Below are 26,777 nucleotides of genomic sequence, written 5' to 3' on the forward strand. Positions count from 1 at the left end.
GTAGGCTAATTAATTTGTGTGGAGTAGGGATGGGCGATATTATCGTTTGCGATAAATACCGTTGAAAATTCTCCTCACGATAAAAATTTGTCTCCTCGCGATAATTACGATAAGTCTAGATGTTGACGTAGTTTTGTGCACGACCGATTCACTGTTCACGTGCGGAGTTAAAACAAGCATGACGAAAGGCAGACGTGAGGCTGAAGAACAGCTTGTTGTTAAGCGAGGAGCTACCTCCACAGTTTGGAACTGGTTGGTTATAGAAAATCAGATGCAGAGCAAACTACCATAATCACTATAAACAAATGTTCAATGAATGAGTCGTATGTCATTCACGCCATCATCACCCGAGTGTTGATAGCGCGCGAGTGCAGGCGAGACCTGAACTTCTCACGTTGCTACTGTAAACTCATTTAAACCTTGCCACTTTAAACATTCAACTGTAAGATGCAAAAGAGAACTTGTGCGCACTGAGGAGATTTGTGTGTACTCATCCGAAGCGCGTACACGGAGAGCTGCGTCACAGCTGTATTTTGTAAACTATCTGAAGACATAGTTAGGGCCCGAGCACCGATGGTGTGAGGACCCTATTGGAATTGCTCCGTTTATTATTATTATTAGGGCCCAAGCGAATTAAGCGCGCAGGGCCGTCTTGTTCTTCTAAGGATTATTAGGGCCAAAGCCCTGTAAGGGGCTGAAGGCCCTTTTGTTTTCTTTAGGATTATTATTAGGGCCCGAGCACCGATGGTGTGAGGACCCTATTGGAATTGCTCCGTTTATTATTATTAGGGCCCGAGCACCGATGGTGTGAGGACCCTATTGGAATTGCTCCGTTTATTATTAGGGCCCGAGCACCGATGGTGTGAGGACCCTATTGGAATTGCTCCGTTTATTATTATTATTAGGGCCCGAGCACCGATGGTGTGAGGACCCTATTGGAATTGCTCCGTTTATTATTATTAGGGCCCGAGCACCGATGGTGTGAGGACCCTATTGGAATTGCTCCGTTTATTATTATTATTATTAGGGCCCGAGCACCGATGGTGTGAGGACCCTATTGGAATTGCTCCGTTTATTATTCTTCTTCTTCTTCTTCTTCTTCTTCTCCAAAGTAAATCGCATTTTAGAGGGCCTAAACGTGCTCGAAAACTCATGAAACTTTGCACACGCGTCAGAAGTGGTGAAAATTTACGTCTGTTATGGGTTTCGGAATTGGGCGTGGCAAAATGGCTCGATAGCGCCATCTAACGTACAGCCCCGCTCGCTACATAACACTAGGGGTTTGAAATTCGGTACACACATTTATCAGTCCAGTACCTACAAAAAATTCTCTTGGAGCGAAATCCGAAACCGAACAGGAAGTCAGATATTTCGAATTAATTCACCGTTTTTTGCATTTTCCAGACGTTGTACTTTAACGAACTCCTCCTAGAGATTTAATCAGATCAATGTCATTTTTGGTCAGTCTAATCTAAAGGCCTTTGTGACGTTTAATTGCGAAGATCTAGAGTTTTCACTGAAGGGCGTGTCCGTGGCGGCCTGACAAAGTTTGATGTTTTCGCCATGAAACAGGAAGTTGTTGTAACTCAGACAAACAATGTCGGATCTGCCCCAAACTTCACATGCTTTATTAGAGTCCTGACCTGAAGACATCTTCATAACAATATTCAGTTACAGTCATAGCGCCACCTGCAGGCAACAGGAAATGACATGTTTTACACTGTGATTAACTCCTCATGGAGATTTAACCAGATCAACATCATATGTTGTCAGTCTAATCTTAAGACCTTAGCGATGATAAATATCAAAGATCTTGAGTTTTCGGTGAAGGGCGTGTCCGTGGCGGCCTGACAAAGTCTGATGTTTCGCCATGAAAGAGGAAACTGTTGTAACTCGGGCATACTATGTCCGATCTGCTCCAAACTTCACATGTGTGATAAGAGTCCTAGCCTAAAGACGTCTATATGATAATATTCAGTTAGTCATAGCGCCACTTGCTGGCAACAGGAAGTGGCATGCTTTATACTGTAATTCACTACCAGATTCACATTTCATCATGCCACGAAGTACCAGACATGCTAGAAACACGTTAAATCATGCAACACTTGGCTGAGTGCTAATGTATGCGATTAACGCCACGAAAGAAACAGGAAGTTGTTGTAACTCAGGCATACAATGTCCGATCTGCTTCAAAATTCACGTGTTCAATGATAGTCCTGGCCTGAAGACATCAACATGGCAAAATTCAGTTACGGTAAAAGCGCCACCTGTTGGCCGCAGGAAGTGTGGCATTTCGAAATGACTTTGGCATAATTCTCCTGTATTCACTCACTTAAATGCATGACGCCCACTGTTCACTGTTTTCCTGAGGCCAACGGGTGGCGGTGAGCCCGGGTGCGAGGGCCCTCTCAACGCTGCTTGCAGCTTTAATTATTATTATTCTTCTTCTTCTCCAAAGTGAATCGCATTTTAGAGGGCCTAAACGTGCTCGAAAACTCATGAAACTTTGCACACGCGTCAGAAGTGGTGAAAATTTACGTCTGTTATGGGTTTCGGAATTGGGCGTGGCAAAATGGCTCGATAGCGCCATCTAACGTACAGCCCCGCTCGCTACATAACACTAGGGGTTTGAAATTCGGTACACACATTTATCAGCCCAGTACCTACAAAAAATTCTCTTGGAGCGAAATCCGAAACCAAACAGGAAGTCAGATATTTTGAATTAATTCACCGTTTTTTTCATTTTCCAGACGTTGTACTTTAACGAACTCCTCCTAGAGATTTAATCAGATCAATGTCATTTTTGGTCAGTCTAATCTAAAGGCCTTTGTGACGTTAAATTGCGAAGATCTAGAGTTTTCGCTGAAGGGCGTGTCCGTGGCGGCCTGACAAAATTTGATGTTTTCGCCATGAAAAAGGAAGTTGTTGTAACTCAGACAAACAATGTCGGATCTGCCCCAAACTTCACATGCTTTATTAGAGTCCTGACCTGAAGACATCTTCATAACAATATTCAGTTACAGTCATAGCGCCACCTGCAGGCAACAGGAAATGACATGTTTTACACTGTGATTAACTCCTCATGGAGATTTAACCAGATCAACATCATATGTTGTCAGTCTAATCTTAAGACCTTAGCGATGATAAATATCAAAGATCTTGAGTTTTCGGTGAAGGGCGTGTCCGTGGCGGCCTGACAAAGTCTGATGTTTCGCCATGAAAGAGGAAACTGTTGTAACTCAGGCATACTATGTCCGATCTGCTCCAAACTTCACATGTGTGATAAGAGTCCTAGCCTAAAGACGTCTATATGATAATATTCAATTAGTCATAGCGCCACCTGCTGGCAACAGGAAGTGGCATGCTTTATACTGTAATTCACTACCAGATTCACATTTCATCATGCCACGAAGTACCAGACATGCTAGAAACACGTTAAATCATGCAACACTTGGCTGAGTGCTAATGTATGCGATTAACGCCACAAAAGAAACAGGAAGTTGTTGTAACTCAGGCATACAATGTCCGATCTGCTTCAAACTTCACGTGTTCAATGATAGTCCTGGCCTGAAGACATCAACATGGCAAAATTCAGTTACGGTAAAAGCGCCACCTGTTGGCCGCAGGAAGTGTGGCATTTCGAAATGACTTTGGCATAATTCTCCTGTATTCACTCACTTAAATACATGACACCCACTGTTCACTGTTTTCCTGAGGCCAACGGGTGGCGGTGAGCCCGGGTGCGAGGGCCCTCTCAACGCTGCTTGCAGCTTTAATTATTAGGGCCCGAGCACCGATGGTGTGAGGACCCTATTGGAATTGCTCCGTTTATTATTATTATTATTAGGGCCCGAGCACCGATGGTGTGAGGACCCTATTGGAATTGCTCCGTTTATTATTATTATTATTATTAGGGCCCGAGCACCGATGGTGTGAGGACCCTATTGGAATTGCTCCGCTTTATTATTATTATTATTATTATTATTATTATTCTTATTCTTCTCCAAAGTGAATCGCATTTTAGAGGGCCTAAACGTGCTCGAAAACTCATGAAACTTTGCACACGCGTCAGAAGTGGTGAAAATTTACGTCTGTTATGGGTTTCGGAATTGGGCGTGGCAAAATGGCTCGATAGCGCCATCTAACGTACAGCCCCGCTCGCTACATTACACTAGGGTTTTGAAATTCGGTACACACATTTATCAGCCCAATACCTACAAAAAATTCTCTTGGAGCGAAATCCGAAACTGAACAGGAAGTCAGATATTTTGAATTAATTCACCGTTTTTTGCATTTTCCAGACGTTGTACTTTAACGAACTCCTCCTAGAGATTTAATCAGATCAATGTCATTTTTGGTCAGTCTAATCTAAAGGCCTTTGTGACGTTAAATTGCGAAGATTTAGAGTTTTCACTGAAGGGCGTGTCCGTGGCGGCCTGACAAAGTTTGATGTTTTCGCCATGAAACAGGAAGTTGTTGTAACTCAGACAAACAATGTCGGATCTGCCCCAAACTTCACATGCTTTATTAGAGTCCTGACCTGAAGACATCTTCATAACAATATTCAGTTACAGTCATAGCGCCACCTGCAGGCAACAGGAAATGACATGTTTTACACTGTGATTAACTCCTCATAGAGATTTAACCAGATCAACATCAAATGTTGTCAGTCTAATCTCAAGACCTTAGCAGTGATGAATAGCAAAGATCTTGAGTTTTCACTGAAGGGCGTGTCTGTGGCGGCCTGACAAAGTCTGATGTTTCGCCATGAAAGAGGAAGCTGCTGTAACTCAGGCATACAATGTCCGATCTGCTCCAAACTTCACATGTGTGATAAGAGTCCTGGCCTAAAGACATCTATATGATAATATTCAGTTAGTCATAGCGCCACCTGCTGGCAACAGGAAGTGGCATGCTTTATACTGTAATTCACTACCAGATTCACATTTCATCATGCCACGAAGTACCAGACATGCTAGAAACATGTTAAATCATGCAACACTTGGCTGAGTGCTAATGTATGCGATTAACGCCACGAAAGAAACAGGAAGTTGTTGTAACTCAGGCATACAATGTCCGATCTGCTTCAAACTTCACGTGTTCAATGATAGTCCTGGCCTGAAGACATCAACATGGCAAAATTCAGTTACGGTAAAAGCGCCACCTGTTGGCCGCAGGAAGTGTGGCATTTGGAAATGACTTTGGCATAATTCTCCTGTATTCACTCACTTAAATGCATGACGCCCACTGTTCACTGTTTTCCTGAGGCCAACGGGTGGCGGTGAGCCCGGGTGCGAGGGCCCTCTCAACGCTGCTTGCAGCTTTAATTATTATTCTTCTTCTTCTTCTTCTTCTTCTCCAAAGTGAATCGCATTTGAGAGGGCCTAAACGTGCTCGAAAACTCACGAAACTTTGCACACGCGTCAGAAGTGGTAAAAATTTACGTCTGTTATGGGTTTCGGAATTGGGCGTGGCAAAATGGCTCGATAGCGCCATCTAACGTACAGCCCCGCTCGCTACATTACACTAGGGTTTTGAAATTCGGTACACACATTTATCAGCCCAATACCTACAAAAAATTCTTTTGGAGCGAAATCCGAAACTGAACAGGAAGTCAGATATTTTGAATTAATTCACCGTTTTTTGCATTTTCCAGACGTTGTACTTTAACGAACTCCTCCTAGAGATTTAATCAGATCAATGTCATTTTTGGTCAGTCTAATCTAAAGGCCTTTGTGACGTTGAATTGCGAAGATTTAGAGTTTTCACTGAAGGGCGTGTCCGTGGCGGCCTGACAAAGTTTGATGTTTTCGCCATGAAACAGGAAGTTGTTGTAACTCAGACAAACAATGTCCGATCTGCCCCAAACTTCACATGCTTTATTAGAGTCCTGACCTGAAGACATCTTCATAACAATATTCAGTTACAGTCATAGCGCCACCTGCAGGCAACAGGAAATGACATGTTTTACGCTGTGATTAACTCCTCATAGAGATTTAACCAGATCAACATCAAATGTTATCAGTCTAATCTTAAGACCTTAGCGATGATAAATATCAAAGATCTTGAGTTTTCGCTGAAGGGCGTGTCCGTGGCGGCCTGACAAAGTCTGATGTTTCGCCATGAAAGAGGAAACTGTTGTAACTCGGGCATACTATGTCCGATCTGCTCCAAACTTCACATGTGTGATAAGAGTCCTAGCCTAAAGACGTCTATATGATAATATTCAGTTAGTCATAGCGCCACCTGCTGGCAACAGGAAGTGGCATGCTTTATACTGTAATTCACTACCAGATTCACATTTCATCATGCCACGAAGTACCAGACATGCTAGAAACACGTTAAATCATGCAACACTTGGCTGAGTGCTAATGTATGCGATTAACGCCACGAAAGAAACAGGAAGTTGTTGTAACTCAGGCATACAATGTCCGATCTGCTTCAAAATTCACGTGTTCAATGATAGTCCTGGCCTGAAGACATCAACATGGCAAAATTCAGTTACGGTAAAAGCGCCACCTGTTGGCCGCAGGAAGTGTGGCATTTCGAAATGACTTTGGCATAATTCTCCTATATTCACTCACTTAAATGCATGACGCCCACTGTTCACTGTTTTCCTGAGGCCAACGGGTGGCGGTGAGCCCGGGTGCGAGGGCCCTCTCAACGCTGCTTGCAGCTTTAATTAGGGCCCGAGCACCGATGGTGTGAGGACCCTATTGGAATTGCTCCGTTTATTATTCTTCTTCTTCTTCTTCTTCTTCTTCTTCTTCTTCTTCTTCTTCTCCAAAGTGAATCGCATTTTAGAGGGCCTAAACGTGCTCGAAAACTCATGAAACTTTGCACACGCGTCAGAAGTGGTGAAAATTTACGTCTGTTATGGGTTTCGGAATTGGGCGTGGCAAAATGGCTCGATAGCGCCATCTAACGTACAGCCCCGCTCGCTACATTACACTAGGGTTTTGAAATTCGGTACACACATTTATCAGCCCAGTACCTACAAAAAATTCTCTTGGAGCGAAATCCGAAACCGAACAGGAAGTCAGATATTTTGAATTAATTCACCGTTTTTTGCATTTTCCAGACGTTGTACTTTAACGAACTCCTCCTAGAGATTTAATCAGATCAATGTCATTTTTGGTCAGTCTAATCTAAAGGCCTTTGTGACATTAAATTGCGAAGATCTAGAGTTTTCACTGAAGGGCGTGTCCGTGGCAGCCTGACAAAGTTTGATGTTTTCGCCATTAAACAGGAAGTTGTTGTAACTCAGACAAACAATGTCGGATCTGCCCCAAACTTCACATGCTTTATTAGAGTCCTGACCTGAAGACATCTTCATAACAATATTCAGTTACAGTCATAGCGCCACCTGCAGGCAACAGGAAATGTCATGTTTTACACTGTGATTAACTCCTCATGGAGATTTAACCAGATCAGCATCATATGTTGTCAGTCTAATCTTAAGACCTTAGCGATGATAAATATCAAAGATCTTGAGTTTTCGGTGAAGGGCGTGTCCGTGGCGGCCTGACAAAGTCTGATGTTTCGCCATGAAAGAGGAAACTGTTGTAACTCAGGCATACTATGTCCGATCTGCTCCAAACTTCACATGTGTGATAAGAGTCCTAGCCTAAAGACGTCTATATGATAATATTCAGTTAGTCATAGCGCCACCTGCTGGCAACAGGAAGTGGCATGCTTTATACTGTAATTCACTACCAGATTCACATTTCATCATGCCACGAAGTACCAGACATGCTAGAAACACGTTAAATCATGCAACACTTGGCTGAGTGCTAATGTATGCGATTAACGCCACGAAAGAAACAGGAAGTTGTTGTAACTCAGGCATACAATGTCCGTTCTGCTCCAAACTTCACGTGTTCAATGATAGTCCTGGCCTGAAGACATCAACATGGCAAAATTCAGTTACGGTAAAAGCGCCACCTGTTGGCCGCAGGAAGTGTGGCATTTCGAAATGACTTTGGCATAATTCTCCTGTATTCACTCACTTAAATGCATGACGCCCACTGTTCACTGTTTTCCTGAGGCCAACGGGTGGCGGTGAGCCCGGGTGCGAGGGCCCTCTCAACGCTGCTTGCAGCTTTAATTAGGGCCCGAGCACCGATGGTGTGAGGACCCTATTGGAATTGCTCCGTTTATTATTATTATTATTATTCTTCTTCTTCTTCTTCTTCTTCTTCTTCTTCTTCTCCAAAGTGAATCGCATTTTAGAGGGCCTAAACGTGCTCGAAAACTCATGAAACTTTGCACATGCGTCAGAAGTGGTGAAAATTTACGTCTGTTATGGGTTTCGGAATTGGGCGTGGCAAAATGGCTCGATAGCGCCATCTAACGTACAGCCCCGCTCGCTACATTACACTAGGGTTTTGAAATTCGGTACACACATTTATCAGCCCAGTACCTACAAAAAATTCTCTTGGAGCGAAATCCGAAACCGAACAGGAAGTCAGATATTTTGAATTAATTCACCGTTTTTTGCATTTTCCAGACGTTGTACTTTAACGAACTCCTCCTAGAGATTTAATCAGATCAATGTCATTTTTGGTCAGTCTAATCTAAAGGCCTTTGTGACATTAAATTGCGAAGATCTAGAGTTTTCACTGAAGGGCGTGTCCGTGGCAGCCTGACAAAGTTTGATGTTTTCGCCATTGAACAGGAAGTTGTTGTAACTCAGACAAACAATGTTGGATCTGCCCCAAACTTCACATGCTTTATTAGAGTCCTGACCTGAAGACATCTTCATAACAATATTCAGTTACAGTCATAGCGCCACCTGCAGGCAACAGGAAATGTCATGTTTTACACTGTGATTAACTCCTCATGGAGATTTAACCAGATCAGCATCATATGTTGTCAGTCTAATCTTAAGACCTTAGCGATGATAAATATCAAAGATCTTGAGTTTTCGGTGAAGGGCGTGTCCGTGGCGGCCTGACAAAGTCTGATGTTTCGCCATGAAAGAGGAAACTGTTGTAACTCAGGCATACTATGTCCGATCTGCTCCAAACTTCACATGTGTGATAAGAGTCCTAGCCTAAAGACGTCTATATGATAATATTCAGTTAGTCATAGCGCCACCTGCTGGCAACAGGAAGTGGCATGCTTTATACTGTAATTCACTACCAGATTCACATTTCATCATGCCACGAAGTACCAGACATGCTAGAAACACGTTAAATCATGCAACACTTGGCTGAGTGCTAATGTATGCGATTAACGCCACGAAAGAAACAGGAAGTTGTTGTAACTCAGGCATACAATGTCCGTTCTGCTCCAAACTTCACGTGTTCAATGATAGTCCTGGCCTGAAGACATCAACATGGCAAAATTCAGTTACGGTAAAAGCGCCACCTGTTGGCCGCAGGAAGTGTGGCATTTCGAAATGACTTTGGCATAATTCTCCTGTATTCACTCACTTAAATGCATGACGCCCACTGTTCACTGTTTTCCTGAGGCCAACGGGTGGCGGTGAGCCCGGGTGCGAGGGCCCTCTCAACGCTGCTTGCAGCTTTAATTATTCTTCTTCTTCTTCTTCTTCTTCTTCTTCTCCAAAGTAAATCGCATTTTAGAGGGCCTAAACGTGCTCGAAAACTCATGAAACTTTGCACACGCGTCAGAAGTGGTGAAAATTTACGTCTGTTATGGGTTTCGGAATTGGGCGTGGCAAAATGGCTCGATAGCGCCATCTAACGTACAGCCCCGCTCGCTACATAACACTAGGGTTTTGAAATTCGGTACACACATTTATCAGCCCAGTACCTACAAAAAATTCTCTTGGAGCGAAATCCGAAACCAAACAGGAAGTCAGATATTTTGAATTAATTCACCGTTTTTTGCATTTTCCAGACGTTGTACTTTAACAAACTCCTCCTAGAGCTTTTATCAGATCAATGTCATTTTTGGTCAGTCTAATCTAAAGGCCTTTGTGACATTAAATTGCGAAGATCTAGAGTTTTCACTGAAGGGCGTGTCCGTGGCAGCCTGACAAAGTTTGATGTTTTCGCCATGAAACAGGAAGTTGTTGTAACTCAGACAAACAATGTCGGATCTGCCCCAAACTTCACATGCTTTATTAGAGTCCTGACCTGAAGACATCTTCATAACAATATTCAGTTACAGTCATAGCGCCACCTGCAGGCAACAGGAAATTACATGTTTTACACTGTGATTAACTCCTCATGGAGATTTAACCAGATCAACATCATATGTTGTCAGTCTAATCTTAAGACCTTAGCGATGATAAATATCAAAGATCTTGAGTTTTCGGTGAAGGGCGTGTCCATGGCGGCCTGACAAAGTCTGATGTTTCGCCATGAAAGAGGAAACTGTTGTAACTCAGGCATACTATGTCCGATCTGCTCCAAACTTCACATGTGTGATAAGAGTCCTAGCCTAAAGACGTCTATATGATAATATTCAGTTAGTCATAGCGCCACCTGCTGGCAACAGGAAGTGGCATGCTTTATACTGTAATTCACTACCAGATTCACATTTCATCATGCCACGAAGAACCAGACATGCTAGAAACACGTTAAATCATGCAACACTTGGCTGAGTGCTAATTTATGCGATTAACACCACGAAAGAAACAGGAAGTTGTTGTAACTCAGACATACAATGTCCGATCTGCTCCAAACTTCACATGTTCGATAATAGTCCTGGGCTGAAGACATCAACATGGCAAAATTCAGTTACGGTCAAAGTGCCACCTGTTGGCCGCAGGAAGTGTGGCATTTCGAAATGACTTTGGCATGATTCTCCTGTATTCACTCGCTTACATGCATGTCGCCCACTGTTCACTGTTTTCCTGAGGTCAACGGGTGGCGATGAGCCTGGGTGCGAGGGCCCTTTCAACGCTGCTTGCAGCTTTAATTATTATTATTCTTCTTCTTCTCCAAAGTGAATCGCATTTTAGAGGGCCTAAACGTGCTCGAAAACTCATGAAACTTTGCACACGCGTCAGAAGTGGTGAAAATTTACGTCTGTTATGGGTTTCGGAATTGGGCGTGGCAAAATGGCTCGATAGCGCCATCTAACGTACAGCCCCGCTCGCTACATAACACTAGGGGTTTGAAATTCGGTACACACATTTATCAGCCCAGTACCTACAAAAAATTCTCTTGGAGCGAAATCCGAAACCAAACAGGAAGTCAGATATTTTGAATTAATTCACCGTTTTTTTCATTTTCCAGACGTTGTACTTTAACGAACTCCTCCTAGAGATTTAATCAGATCAATGTCATTTTTGGTCAGTCTAATCTAAAGGCCTTTGTGACGTTAAATTGCGAAGATCTAGAGTTTTCGCTGAAGGGCGTGTCCGTGGCGGCCTGACAAAATTTGATGTTTTCGCCATGAAAAAGGAAGTTGTTGTAACTCAGACAAACAATGTCGGATCTGCCCCAAACTTCACATGCTTTATTAGAGTCCTGACCTGAAGACATCTTCATAACAATATTCAGTTACAGTCATAGCGCCACCTGCAGGCAACAGGAAATGACATGTTTTACACTGTGATTAACTCCTCATGGAGATTTAACCAGATCAACATCATATGTTGTCAGTCTAATCTTAAGACCTTAGCGATGATAAATATCAAAGATCTTGAGTTTTCGGTGAAGGGCGTGTCCGTGGCGGCCTGACAAAGTCTGATGTTTCGCCATGAAAGAGGAAACTGTTGTAACTCAGGCATACTATGTCCGATCTGCTCCAAACTTCACATGTGTGATAAGAGTCCTAGCCTAAAGACGTCTATATGATAATATTCAATTAGTCATAGCGCCACCTGCTGGCAACAGGAAGTGGCATGCTTTATACTGTAATTCACTACCAGATTCACATTTCATCATGCCACGAAGTACCAGACATGCTAGAAACACATTAAATCATGCAACACTTGGCTGAGTGCTAATGTATGCGATTAACGCCACGAAAGAAACAGGAAGTTGTTGTAACTCAGGCATACAATGTCCGATCTGCTTCAAACTTCACGTGTTCAATGATAGTCCTGGCCTGAAGACATCAACATGGCAAAATTCAGTTACGGTAAAAGCGCCACCTGTTGGCCGCAGGAAGTGTGGCATTTCGAAATGACTTTGGCATAATTCTCCTGTATTCACTCACTTAAATACATGACACCCACTGTTCACTGTTTTCCTGAGGCCAACGGGTGGCGGTGAGCCCGGGTGCGAGGGCCCTCTCAACGCTGCTTGCAGCTTTAATTATTAGGGCCCGAGCACCGATGGTGTGAGGACCCTATTGGAATTGCTCCGTTTATTATTATTATTATTATTAGGGCCCGAGCACCGATGGTGTGAGGACCCTATTGGAATTGCTCCGTTTATTATTATTATTATTATTATTATTATTATTATTCTTCTTCTCCAAAGTGAATCGCATTTTAGAGGGCCTAAACGTGCTCGAAAACTCATGAAACTTTGCACACGCGTCAGAAGTGGTGAAAATTTACGTCTGTTATGGGTTTCGGAATTGGGCGTGGCAAAATGGCTCGATAGCGCCATCTAACGTACAGCCCCGCTCGCTACATTACACTAGGGTTTTGAAATTCGGTACACACATTTATCAGCCCAATACCTACAAAAAATTCTCTTGGAGCGAAATCCGAAACTGAACAGGAAGTCAGATATTTTGAATTAATTCACCGTTTTTTGCATTTTCCAGACGTTGTACTTTAACGAACTCCTCCTAGAGATTTAATCAGATCAATGTCATTTTTGGTCAGTCTAATCTAAAGGCCTTTGTGACGTTAAATTGCGAAGATTTAGAGTTTTCACTGAAGGGCGTGTCCGTGGCGGCCTGACAAAGTTTGATGTTTTCGCCATGAAACAGGAAGTTGTTGTAACTCAGACAAACAATGTCGGATCTGCCCCAAACTTCACATGCTTTATTAGAGTCCTGACCTGAAGACATCTTCATAACAATATTCAGTTACAGTCATAGCGCCACCTGCAGGCAACAGGAAATGACATGTTTTACACTGTGATTAACTCCTCATAGAGATTTAACCAGATCAACATCAAATGTTGTCAGTCTAATCTCAAGACCTTAGCAGTGATGAATAGCAAAGATCTTGAGTTTTCACTGAAGGGCGTGTCTGTGGCGGCCTGACAAAGTCTGATGTTTCGCCATGAAAGAGGAAGCTGCTGTAACTCAGGCATACAATGTCCGATCTGCTCCAAACTTCACATGTGTGATAAGAGTCCTGGCCTAAAGACATCTATATGATAATATTCAGTTAGTCATAGCGCCACCTGCTGGCAACAGGAAGTGGCATGCTTTATACTGTAATTCACTACCAGATTCACATTTCATCATGCCACGAAGTACCAGACATGCTAGAAACACGTTAAATCATGCAACACTTGGCTGAGTGCTAATGTATGCGATTAACGCCACGAAAGAAACAGGAAGTTGTTGTAACTCAGGCATACAATGTCCGATCTGCTTCAAACTTCACGTGTTCAATGATAGTCCTGGCCTGAAGACATCAACATGGCAAAATTCAGTTACGGTAAAAGCGCCACCTGTTGGCCGCAGGAAGTGTGGCATTTGGAAATGACTTTGGCATAATTCTCCTGTATTCACTCACTTAAATGCATGACGCCCACTGTTCACTGTTTTCCTGAGGCCAACGGGTGGCGGTGAGCCCGGGTGCGAGGGCCCTCTCAACGCTGCTTGCAGCTTTAATTATTCTTCTTCTTCTTCTTCTTCTTCTTCTCCAAAGTGAATCGCATTTGAGAGGGCCTAAACGTGCTCGAAAACTCACGAAACTTTGCACACGCGTCAGAAGTGGTAAAAATTTACGTCTGTTATGGGTTTCGGAATTGGGCGTGGCAAAATGGCTCGATAGCGCCATCTAACGTACAGCCCCGCTCGCTACATTACACTAGGGTTTTGAAATTCGGTACACACATTTATCAGCCCAATACCTACAAAAAATTCTTTTGGAGCGAAATCCGAAACTGAACAGGAAGTCAGATATTTTGAATTAATTCACCGTTTTTTGCATTTTCCAGACGTTGTACTTTAACGAACTCCTCCTAGAGATTTAATCAGATCAATGTCATTTTTGGTCAGTCTAATCTAAAGGCCTTTGTGACGTTGAATTGCGAAGATTTAGAGTTTTCACTGAAGGGCGTGTCCGTGGCGGCCTGACAAAGTTTGATGTTTTCGCCATGAAACAGGAAGTTGTTGTAACTCAGACAAACAATGTCCGATCTGCCCCAAACTTCACATGCTTTATTAGAGTCCTGACCTGAAGACATCTTCATAACAATATTCAGTTACAGTCATAGCGCCACCTGCAGGCAACAGGAAATGACATGTTTTACGCTGTGATTAACTCCTCATAGAGATTTAACCAGATCAACATCAAATGTTATCAGTCTAATCTTAAGACCTTAGCGATGATAAATATCAAAGATCTTGAGTTTTCGCTGAAGGGCGTGTCCGTGGCGGCCTGACAAAGTCTGATGTTTCGCCATGAAAGAGGAAACTGTTGTAACTCGGGCATACTATGTCCGATCTGCTCCAAACTTCACATGTGTGATAAGAGTCCTAGCCTAAAGACGTCTATATGATAATATTCAGTTAGTCATAGCGCCACCTGCTGGCAACAGGAAGTGGCATGCTTTATACTGTAATTCACTACCAGATTCACATTTCATCATGCCACGAAGTACCAGACATGCTAGAAACACGTTAAATCATGCAACACTTGGCTGAGTGCTAATGTATGCGATTAACGCCACGAAAGAAACAGGAAGTTGTTGTAACTCAGGCATACAATGTCCGATCTGCTTCAAACTTCACGTGTTCAATGATAGTCCTTGCCTGAAGACATCAACATGGCAAAATTCAGTTACGGTAAAAGCGCCACCTGTTGGCCGCAGGAAGTGTGGCATTTCGAAATGACTTTGGCATAATTCTCCTGTATTCACTCGCTTAAATGCATGACGCCCACTGTTCACTGTTTTCCTGAGGCCAACGGGTGGCGGTGAGCCCGGGTGCGAGGGCCCTCTCAACGCTGCATGCAGCTTTAATTATTATTATTATTATTCTCCAAAGTAAATCGCATTTTAGAGGGCCTAAACGTGCTCGAAAACTCATGAAACTTTGCACACGCGTCAGAAGTGGTGAAAATTTACGTCTGATATGGGTTTCGGAATTGGGCGGGGCAAAATGGCTCGATAGCGCCACCTAACGTAGTGCCCCTCTCGCTACATTTCACATTGAATTTTGAAATTCGGTACACACATTTATCAGCCCAGTACCTACAAAAAAGTCTCTTGGAGCGAAATCCGAGACCGAACAGGAAGTCAGATATTTTGAGTTAATTCACCGTTTTTTGCATTTTCCAGACGTTGTACTTTAACGAACTCCTCCTAGAGCTTTTATCAGATCAATGTCATATTTGGTCAGTCTAATCTAAAGGCCTTTGCGACGTTAAATTGCGAAGATCTAGAGTTTTCACTGAAGGGCGTGTCCGTGGCGGCCTGACAAATTTTGATGTTTCGCCATGAAACAGGAAGTTGTTGTAACTCGGGTATACAATGTCGGATCTGCCCCAAACTTCACATGCTTTATTAGAATCCTGACCTGAAGACATCTTCATAACAATATTCAGTTACAGTCATAGCGCCACCTGCAGGCAACAGGAAATGACATGTTTTACACTGTGATTAACTCCTCATGGAGATTTAACCAGATCAACATCATATGTTGTCAGTCTAATCTTAAGACTTTAGCGATGATAAATATCAAAGATCTTGAGTTTTCGGTGAAGGGCGTGTCCGTGGCGGCCTGACAAAGTCTGATGTTTCGCCATGAAAGAGGAAACTGTTGTAACTCAGGCATACTATGTCCGATCTGCTCCAAACTTCACATGTGTGATAAGAGTCCTAGCCTAAAGACGTCTATATGATAATATTCAGTTAGTCATAGCGCCACCTGCTGGCAACAGGAAGTGGCATGCTTTATACTGTAATTCACTACCAGATTCACATTTCATCATGCCACGAAGTTCCAGACATGCTAGAAACACGTTAAATCATGCAACACTTGGCTGAGTGCTAATGTATGCGATTAACGCCACGAAAGAAACAGGAAGTTGTTGTAACTCAGGCATACAATGTCCGATCTGCTTCAAACTTCACGTGTTCAATGATAGTCCTGGCCTGAAGACATCAACATGGCAAAATTCAGTTACGGTAAAAGCGCCACCTGTTGGCCGCAGGAAGTGTGGCATTTCGAAATGACTTTGGCATAATTCTCCTGTATTCACTCACTTAAATGCATGACGCCCACTGTTCACTGTTTTCCTGAGGCCAACGGGTGGCGGTGAGCCCGGGTGCGAGGGCCCTCTCAACGCTGCTTGCAGCTTTAATTCTTCTTCTTCTTCTTCTTCTTCTTCTTCTTCTCCAAAGTGAATCGCATTTGAGAGGGCCTAAACGTGCTCGAAAACTCACGAAACTTTGCACACGCGTCAGAAGTGGTGAAAATTTACGTCTGTTATGGGTTTCGGAATTGGGCGTGGCAAAATGGCTCGATAGCGCCATCTAACGTACAGCCCCGCTCGCTATATTACACTAGGGTTTTGAAATTCGGTACACACATTTATCAGCCCAATACCTACAAAAAATTCTCTTGGAGCGAAATCCGAAACTGAACAGGAAGTCAGATATTTTGAATTAATTCACCGTTTTTTGCATTTTCCAGACGTTGTACTTTAACGAACTCCTCCTAGAGATTTAATCAGATCAATGTCATTTTTGGTCAGTCTAATCTAAAGGCCTTTGTGACGTTAAATTGCGAAGATTTAGAGTTTTCACTGAAGGGCGTGTCCGTGGCAGCCTGACAAAGTTTGATGTTTTCGCCATGAAACAGGAAGTTGTTGTAACTCAGACAAACAATGTCCGATCTGCCCCAAACTTCACATGCTTTATTAGAGTCCTGACCTGAAGACATCTTCATAACAATATTCAGTTACAGTCATAGCGCCACCTGCAGGCAACAGGAAATGACATGTTTTACGCTGTGATTAACTCCTCATAGAGATTTAACCAGATCAACATCAAATGTTATCAGTCTAATCTTAAGACCTTAGCGATGATAAATATCAAAGATCTTGAGTTTTCGCTGAAGGGCGTGTCCGTGGCGGACTGACAAAGTCTGATGTTTCGCCATGAAAGAGGAAACTGTTGTAACTCGGGCATACTATGTCCGATCTGCTCCAAACTTCACATGTGTGATAAGAGTCCTAGCCTAAAGACGTCTATATGATAATATTCAGTTAGTCATAGCGCCACCTGCTGGCAACAGGAAGTGGCATGCTTTATACTGTAATTCACTACCAGATTCACATTTCATCATGCCACGAAGTACCAGACATGCTAGAAACACGTTAAATCATGCAACACTTGGCTGAGTGCTAATGCATGCGATTAACGCCACGAAAGAAACAGGAAGTTGTTGTAACTCAGGCATACAATGTCCGATCTGCTTCAAACTTCACATGTTCGATGATAGTCCTGGCCTGAAGACATCAACATGGCAAAATTCAGTTACGGTAAAAGCGCCACCTGTTGGCCGCAGGAAGTGTGGCATTTCGAAATGACTTTGGCATAATTCTCCTGTATTCACTCACTTAAATGCATGACGCCCACTGTTCACTGTTTTCCTGAGGCCAACGGGTGGCGGTGAGCCCGGGTGCGAGGGCCCTCTCAACGCTGCTTGCAGCTTTAATTAGGGCCCGAGCACCGATGGTGTGAGGACCCTATTGGAATTGCTCCGTTTATTATTATTATTCTTCTTCTTCTTCTTCTTCTTCTTCTTCTTCTCCAAAGTGAATCGCATTTTAGAGGGCCTAAACGTGCTCGAAAACTCATGAAACTTTGCACACGTGTCAGAAGTGGTGAAAATTTACGTCTGTTATGGGTTTCGGAATTGGGCGTGGCAAAATGGCTCGATAGCGCCATTCAAAGATAAATATCAAAGATCTTGAGTTTTCGGTGAAGGGCGTGTCCGTGGCGGCCTGACAAAGTCTGATGTTTCGCCATGAAAGAGGAAACTGTTTTAACTCAGGCATACTATGTCCGATCTGCTCCAAACTTCACATGTTTGATACGAGTCCTAGCCTAAAGACGTCTATATGATAATATTCAGTTAGTCATAGCGCCACCTGCTGGCAACAGGAAGTGGCATGCTTTATACTGTAATTCACTACCAGATTCACATTTCATCATGCCACGAAGTACCAGACATGCTAGAAACACGTTAAATCATGCAACACTCGGCTGAGTGCTAATGTATGCGATTAACGCCACGAAAGAAACAGGAAGTTGTTGTAACTCAGGCATACAATGTCCGATCTGCTTCAAACTTCACGTGTTCAATGATAGTCCTGGCCTGAAGACATCAACATGGCAAAATTCAGTTACGGTAAAAGCGCCACCTGTTGGCCGCAGGAAGTGTGGCATTTCGAAATGACTTTGGCATAATTCTCCTGTATTCACTCGCTTACATGCATGCTTCATCTAACGTACAGCCCCGCTCGCTACATAACACTAGGGGTTTGAAATTCGGTACACACATTTATCAGCCCAGTACCTACAAAAAATTCTCTTGGAGCCAAATCCGAAACCAAACAGGAAGTCAGATATTTTGAATTAATTCACCGTTTTTTGCATTTTCCAGACGTTGTACTTTAACGAACTCCTCCTAGAGATTTAATCAGATCAATGTCACTTTTGGTCAGTCTAATCTAAAGGCCTTTGTGACGTTAAATTGCGAAGATCTAGAGTTTTCGCTGAAGGGCGTGTCCGTGGCAGCCTGACAAAGTTTGATGTTTTCGCCATGAAACAGGAAGTTGTTGTAACTCAGACAAACAATGTCGGATCTGCCCCAAACTTCACATGCTTTATTAGAGTCCTGACCTGAAGACATCTTCATAACAATATTCAGTTACAGTCATAGCGCCACCTGGGGGCAACAGGAAATGACATGTTTTACACTGTGATTAACTCCTCATGGAGATTTAACCAGATCAACATCATATGTTGTCAGTCTAATCTTAAGACCTTAGCGATGATAAATATCAAAGATCTTGAGTTTTCGGTGAAGGGCGTGTCCGTGGCGGCCTGACAAAGTCTGATGTTTCGCTATGAAAGAGGAAACTGTTTTAACTCAGGCATACTATGTCCGATCTGCTCCAAACTTCACATGTTTGATACGAGTCCTAGCCTAAAGACGTCTATATGATAATATTCAGTTAGTCATAGCGCCAACTGCTGGCAACAGGAAGTGGCATGCTTTATACTGTAATTCACTACCAGATTCACATTTCATCATGCCACGAAGTACCAGACATGCTAGAAACACGTTAAATCATGCAAAACTCGGCTGAGTGCTAATGTATGCGATTAACGCCACGAAAGAAACAGGAAGTTGTTGTAACTCAGGCATACAATGTCCGATCTGCTTCAAACTTCACGTGTTCAATGATAGTCCTGGCCTGAAGACATCAACATGGCAAAATTCAGTTACGGTAAAAGCGCCACCTGTTGGCCGCAGGAAGTGTGGCATTTCGAAATGACTTTGGCATAATTCTCCTGTATTCACTCGCTTACATGCATGCTTCATCTAACGTACAGCCCCGCTCGCTACATAACACTAGGGGTTTGAAATTCGGTACACACATTTATCAGCCCAGTACCTACAAAAAATTCTCTTGGAGCCAAATCCGAAACCAAACAGGAAGTCAGATATTTTGAATTAATTCACCGTTTTTTGCATTTTCCAGACGTTGTACTTTAACGAACTCCTCCTAGAGATTTAATCAGATCAATGTCACTTTTGGTCAGTCTAATCTAAAGGCCTTTGTGACGTTAAATTGCGAAGATCTAGAGTTTTCGCTGAAGGGCGTGTCCGTGGCAGCCTGACAAAGTTTGATGTTTTCGCCATGAAACAGGAAGTTGTTGTAACTCAGACAAACAATGTCGGATCTGCCCCAAACTTCACATGCTTTATTAGAGTCCTGACCTGAAGACATCTTCATAACAATATTCAGTTACAGTCATAGCGCCACCTGGGGGCAACAGGAAATGACATGTTTTACACTGTGATTAACTCCTCATGGAGATTTAACCAGATCAACATCATATGTTGTCAGTCTAATCTTAAGACCTTAGCGATGATAAATATCAAAGATCTTGAGTTTTCGGTGAAGGGCGTGTCCGTGGCGGCCTGACAAAGTCTGATGTTTCGCCATGAAAGAGGAAACTGTTTTAACTCAGGCATACTATGTCCGATCTGCTCCAAACTTCACATGTTTGATACGAGTCCTAGCCTAAAGACGTCTATATGATAATATTCAGTTAGTCATAGCGCCACCTGCTGGCAACAGGAAGTGGCATGCTTTATACTGTAATTCACTACCAGATTCACATTTCATCATGCCACGAAGTACCAGACATGCTAGAAACACGTTAAATCATGCAACACTCGGCTGAGTGCTAATGTATGCGATTAACGCCACGAAAGAAACAGGAAGTTGTTGTAACTCAGGCATACAATGTCCGATCTGCTTCAAACTTCACGTGTTCAATGATAGTCCTGGCCTGAAGACATCAACATGGCAAAATTCAGTTACGGTAAAAGCGCCACCTGTTGGCCGCAGGAAGTGTGGCATTTCGAAATGACTTTGGCATAATTCTCCTGTATTCACTCGCTTACATGCATGTCGCCCACTGTTCACTGTTTTCCTGAGGCCAACGGGTGGCGGTGAGCCCGGGTGCGAGGGCCCTCTCAACGCTGCTTGTTGTTATTATTATTCTTCTCCAAAGTGAATCGCATTTGAGAGGGCCTAAACGTGCTCGAAAACTCACGAAACTTTGCACACGCGTCAGAAGTGGTGAAAATTTACGTCTGTTATGGGTTTCGGAATTGGGCGTGGCAAAATGGCTCGATAGCGCCATCTAACGTACAGCCCCGCTCGCTACATTACACTAGGGTTTTGAAATTCGGTACACACATTTATCAGCCCAGTACCTACAAAAAATTCTCTTGGAGCGAAATCCGAAACTGAACAGGAAGTCAGATATTTTGAATTAATTCACCGTTTTTTGCATTTTCCAGACGTTGTACTTTAACGAACTCCTCCTAGAGATTTAATCAGATCAATGTCATTTTTGGTCAGTCTAATCTAAAGACCTTTGTGACGTTAAATTGCGAAGATCTAGAGTTTTCACTGAAGGGCGTGTCCGTGGCGGCCTGACAAAGTTTGATGTTTTCGCCATGAAAAAGGAAGTTGTTGTAACTCAGACAAACAATGTCGGATCTGCCCCAAACTTCACATGCTTTATTAGAGTCCTGACCTGAAGACATCTTCATAACGATATTCAGTTACAGTCATAGCGCCACCTGCAGTCAACAGGAAATGACATGTTTTACACTGTGATTAACTCCTCATAGAGATTTAACCAGATCAACATCAAATGTTGTCAGTCTAATCTCAAGACCTTAGCAATGATAAATATCAAAGATCTTGAGTTTTCGGTGAAGGGTGTGTCTGTGGCGGCCTGACAAAGTCTGATGTTTCGCCATGAAAGAGGAAACTGTTGTAACTCAGGCATACTATGTCCGATCTGCTCCAAACTTCACATGTGTGATAAGAGTCCTAGCCTAAAGACGTCTATATGATAATATTCAGTTAGTCATAGCGCCACCTGCTGGCAACAGGAAGTGGCATGCTTTATACTGTAATTCACTACCAGATTCACATTTCATCATGCCACGAAGTACCAGACATGTTAGAAACACGTTAAATCATGCAACACTTGGCTGAGTGCTAATGTATGCGATTAACGCCACGAAAGAAACAGGAAGTTGTTGTAACTCAGGCATACAATGTCCGATCTGCTTCAAACTTCACGTGTTCAATGATAGTCCTGGCCTGAAGACATCAACATGGCAAAATTCAGTTACGGTAAAAGCGCCACCTGTTGGCCGCAGGAAGTGTGGCATTTCGAAATGACTTTGGCATAATTCTCCTGTATTCACTCACTTAAATGCATGACGCCCACTGTTCACTGTTTTCCTGAGGCCAACGGGTGGCGGTGAGCCCGGGTGCGAGGGCCCTCTCAACGCTGCTTGCAGCTTTAATTATTATTATTATTATTTTTTTTCCGACTATTCGGGCATTCTTGGGGCCCTTACCATGCTCGAAAACTCTTGAAAATTTGCACACACATTGGAATCCGTAACATGGAATTGTAACATGGTCTATATATCAAACTCGCTTGCACATACAAGTATAAAACTTGGTACACATATAGACCTCATCGGGCCAAACAACTTTCGTACTCTAAGTTAAACGCCACCTCAACAGGAAGTCAGTTATTACGGGTTGTTTGAAAAATGCATGCTCTGGAATTTGATATACTCCTCCTAGGCGATTAATCCGATCACCACCAAACTCGGTCAGCATGAAGTCAAGACATTGATGATGAAAAATTGCCAGCGGATTTTTGATATCTCGAACGGTTTGGCCGTGGCGAAGCAACGAATTTATGGCGAGAAAAGGGAAACAGGAAATGTGTTATAACGTCTACATACATTAATTGAAGTTTATGAAACTTCAGCGGTGTGTTCGTTATAGGAGTCTGATCACATGGATGTGACTATTGTGAATCAAAGTTATAGCGCCACCAACTGGCAGCAGGAAGTGTGTCACTTTCAAAATGCTTTGAGATCACCCTCTTATTTTCACCCGATTTGCTTCAAACTTCATCACAATAATGTCAAAACATGGCAGATGTAGACCTGTTACTGCATTTGTCATATCTTAAATATTGTTGCCATGGCAACACGTCAAACTTTCATAATATTCTTGGGATTTTTTGAGGCTCTTAACATGCTTCAATTTGGATGAAACTCGACACACACATCAATATTGTCATACAGTAGACATGGGCAAAGCCTTAGAAATGGGCAGAGAGCAGGGCCTATATAGCGCCACCTTTTGACAAAAGTCGGGGGGTTAGTTTAATCTACAGTCACCAAACTCGGCATACATATTGATCTCATCAAGACTGATAACTTTCTATTTTACAGTCATTAGCTCAGACCAACAGGAAGTCAGATATTTTTGTTTGAATGTGGATTTTTCACGCACACACATAGGCATGCACTCTCTCTATGTGCAACTCACATTCCCCCCTCCTCTCCCCCTGACACCTCACACCAGTGTGTGTGTGTTTGAATGAGAGAGAGAGAGAGAGAGAGAGTTTTACATCCCTATTCAGTTATTTAACCTTTTTTTTGCAGACTCATTTTATTCTCAGACTCAAACACACCTGAAGCAGCTAATCAAGCCAGTGCATTTGTAGGCCACTGACAACATAGTATTACATTATTGGTTTTATAATTAGGTTAATTAAAACATAAGAACACACTGCAAATGATAACTTCACACTCATTTGAAATTGAACTATAACACTATATCCCTATTGGTACAGGAATAGTTTTCTAAATAATTTTCTAAAATTATTTTTTAATTAATTATTTGTTGATATAATTCAAATTTATTAAAATAAAATTTCACATGATTATAAAAGTGGCTGTTTAAAATAAACTTGCATAAGTGAGCAGGAAAATCTAGACATGTAGCTTACTATTTCCTGAGACTGACATTAAAATTGTCTTTGCAGGTTCTGTGATTTGGTTCCATTTTATTTATTTTTATTTTTATTTTTTTTTTCATTGTATACCACATATATTGAAATTAAATGAAACATGCTTTTGGTGCATAAGATTGGTGCACAAATAACAGCTCAGGGAGGTAAAAAACACATGAAGAGAAGTGTGAGGATTATACAACTGGTTTGTAAATAATGTAATACTTAATTTTAGAAATGATAAATTGATCATTAATAAAGTATGAAAATACAATTATTAAACACATTAAAGATATGCTTATAAATCAAGAACAAAGCATTTATAGCTGTATTTATAAACTGCTTACTAATGTTTATCAATGCTTTATAAATGATGAATTGACTATTTATTAATACTTAACTAATGCTTCACAGTGTGCAGTTATTATAAAGTGTTAACAAATTTTTAAATTCATTATTTATGAATTAATAGCAAGAAAAGGGAAACAAAGTGTTATAACTTCTGCATACATTAATTGATTTTGATGAATCTTCGGCTGTGTCTTCGTTCTACAAGGCTGATCACATAGATGTGACTATTGTGAGTCAAAGTTATAGCGCCACCAACTGGCAGCAGGAAATGTGTTACTTTCAGCATGCTTTGAGATCACCATCTTATGTTTACCCTATTTGCTTCAAACTTCATTTAAATAATGTCAAAACATGTCAGATGTAGACCTTTGAAAAGAATTGTGATATCTCAAACACAGTTGCCTTGGCAACGCATCAAACTTTTATATTGGTTTTGAATGCTTTTGAGACTCTTAGCATGCTTCAAATTGTTTGAAACTCCACACACACATCAGGATTGTTAGCCAGTAGACATGGGCAAAGCCTTAGAAATGGGCAGGGAGGAGGGGCTCTATAGCGCTACCTTGTAGTGCAGTAAATGTGAAGTGAATTTGACAGTCCTTTTATGCTTAACTGTTTAAAATGCCCATTGGCCGCCATGCACAGTTGCCCTGAAGCCACAGGGGTGGCGGTGCCACCGGGCTTTGGCCCGTCATCGCTGCTCGCAGCTATATTTATTATTTTTTTTATTTTATTTTATTTTTTTTTTCCGTCTTCCGGGGCTTTTTGGGGGCCTTAACATGCTCAAAAACTCTTGAAAATTGGCACACACATTGGAATCCGCGGCCATTAGGACGCCGCAGAGGCTGGTATCCGGGCGTGGCAGGGGGGCTCGACAGCGCCCCCTTGAAAAAAGTCTGAAAATTTGGTCCATATATTAAACACGCTTGCACGTATTAGTATGAAACTCGGTACACATATAGACCTCATCGGGCCGAACAACTTTCGTACTCTAAGTTAAACGCCACGCCAACAGGAAGTCAGCTATTAAGGGTTGTTTGAAAAACGCATGCTCTGGAATTTGATATACTCCTCCTAGACGATTAATCCGATCACCACCAAACTCGGTCAGCATGAAGTCAAGACACTGATGATTAAAAATTGCCAGGGGATTTTTGATATCTCGAACGGTTTGGCCGTGGCGAGGCAACGAATTTATGGCGAGAAAAAGGAAACAGGAAATGTGTTATAACGTCTGCATACATATATTGATCTTTATGAAACTTCACGAGTGTGTTGGTTGTAGTAGTCTGATCACATGGATGTGACTATTGTGAGTCAAAGTTATAGCGCCACCAACTGGCAGCAGGAAGTGTATCACTTTTTGAAATGCTTTGAGATCACCCTCTTATTTTTACCTGATTTGCTTCAAACTTCATCAGTGTAAAGTCAATACACAGCAGATGTAGACCTATGACAGGATTTTTGATATTTGAAATATTGTTGCCATGGCGACAGGTCAAACTGTAATAATATTCTTGAGTGTTTTTGAGGCTCTTAACATGCTTCAAATTGCATGAAACTCGACACACACATCAATATTGTCAACCAGTAGACATGGACAAAGCCATAGAAATGGGCGTGGTGGAGGGGCTCAGTAGCGCCACCTTTTGACAAAAGTGGGGGGGTTAGTTTTTCCTACAGTCACCAAACTCGGTACACATATTGATCACATCAAGCCGGACAATTTTCTAATTTACATTCATTAGTTCCGACCAACAGGAAGTCGGCTATTTTTGTTTGAATGTTAATTTTTTGAAAAAACAGGCTATGAATTTTATACTACTACTCCTACAGGGTTTATCCAATTTACACCAAGCTTTTTTTAACTTGTTGCTAACACATTGAAGTTGTTTAATTGCAAACGGATTTTGGATATCTCAAACGGTTTGGCCGTGGCGAGGCAACGAATTTATGGCAAGAAAAGGGAAACAAAGTGTTATAACTTCTGCATACATTAATTGATTTTGATGAAACTTCGGCTTAGTCTTCGTTGTACAAGGCTGATCACATGGATTTGACTATTGTGATTCAAAGTCATAGCGCCACCAACTGGAAGCAGAAAATGTGTCACTTTCAGCATACATTGAGATCTCCCTCTTATTTTTACCTGATTTGCTTCAAAATTCATCAGAATAATGTTAAAACTTGGCACATGTAATCCTTTGAAAATGGGCAGGGAGGAGGGGCTCTATAGCGGCACCTTGTAGTGCAGTAAATGTGGAGTAAATTTGACATAGTCCTTTGATGTTTAACCGTTTTAAGTGCCTATTGCCCGCTGTGCACAGTTGCCCTGAAGACACCGGGGTGGCGGTGCCACCGGGCTTGGGCCCGCCATCGCTGCTCGCAGCTATATTTAGGGCCCAAGTGAATTAAGCGCGCAGGGCCCTCTTGTTCTTCTAAGGATTATTATTATTTTTTTATTTTTTTTATTTTTTTATTTTTTTCCGTCTTCTGGGGCTTTTTGGGGGCCTTAACATGCTCAAAAACTCCTGAAAATTTGCACACACATTGGAATCCGCGGCCATTAGGACGCCGCAGAGGCTGGTACCCGGGCGTGGCAGGGGGGCTCGACAGCGCCCCCTTGAAAAAAGTCTGAAAATTTGGTCCATATATTAAACACGCTTGCACGTATTAGTATGAAACTCGGTACACATATAGACCTCATCGGGCCGA

The 26,777-nt window shown here is 42.4% G+C and overlaps 1 protein-coding gene across 8 annotated transcripts in view; it reads right to left on the reverse strand.

Annotated features, from left to right (window-relative positions):
• LOC137005136 (NACHT, LRR and PYD domains-containing protein 12-like) overlaps positions 1 to 26,777 on the reverse strand; it is a 124,631-nt gene that overhangs the window by 59,712 nt on the left and 38,142 nt on the right. The gene's annotated exons all lie outside the window — the stretch shown is intronic.

The sequence above is a fragment of the Chanodichthys erythropterus genome, chromosome 17, assembly GCF_024489055.1.
Source record: "Chanodichthys erythropterus isolate Z2021 chromosome 17, ASM2448905v1, whole genome shotgun sequence".
NCBI classification, from domain to species: domain Eukaryota; kingdom Metazoa; phylum Chordata; class Actinopteri; order Cypriniformes; family Xenocyprididae; genus Chanodichthys; species Chanodichthys erythropterus.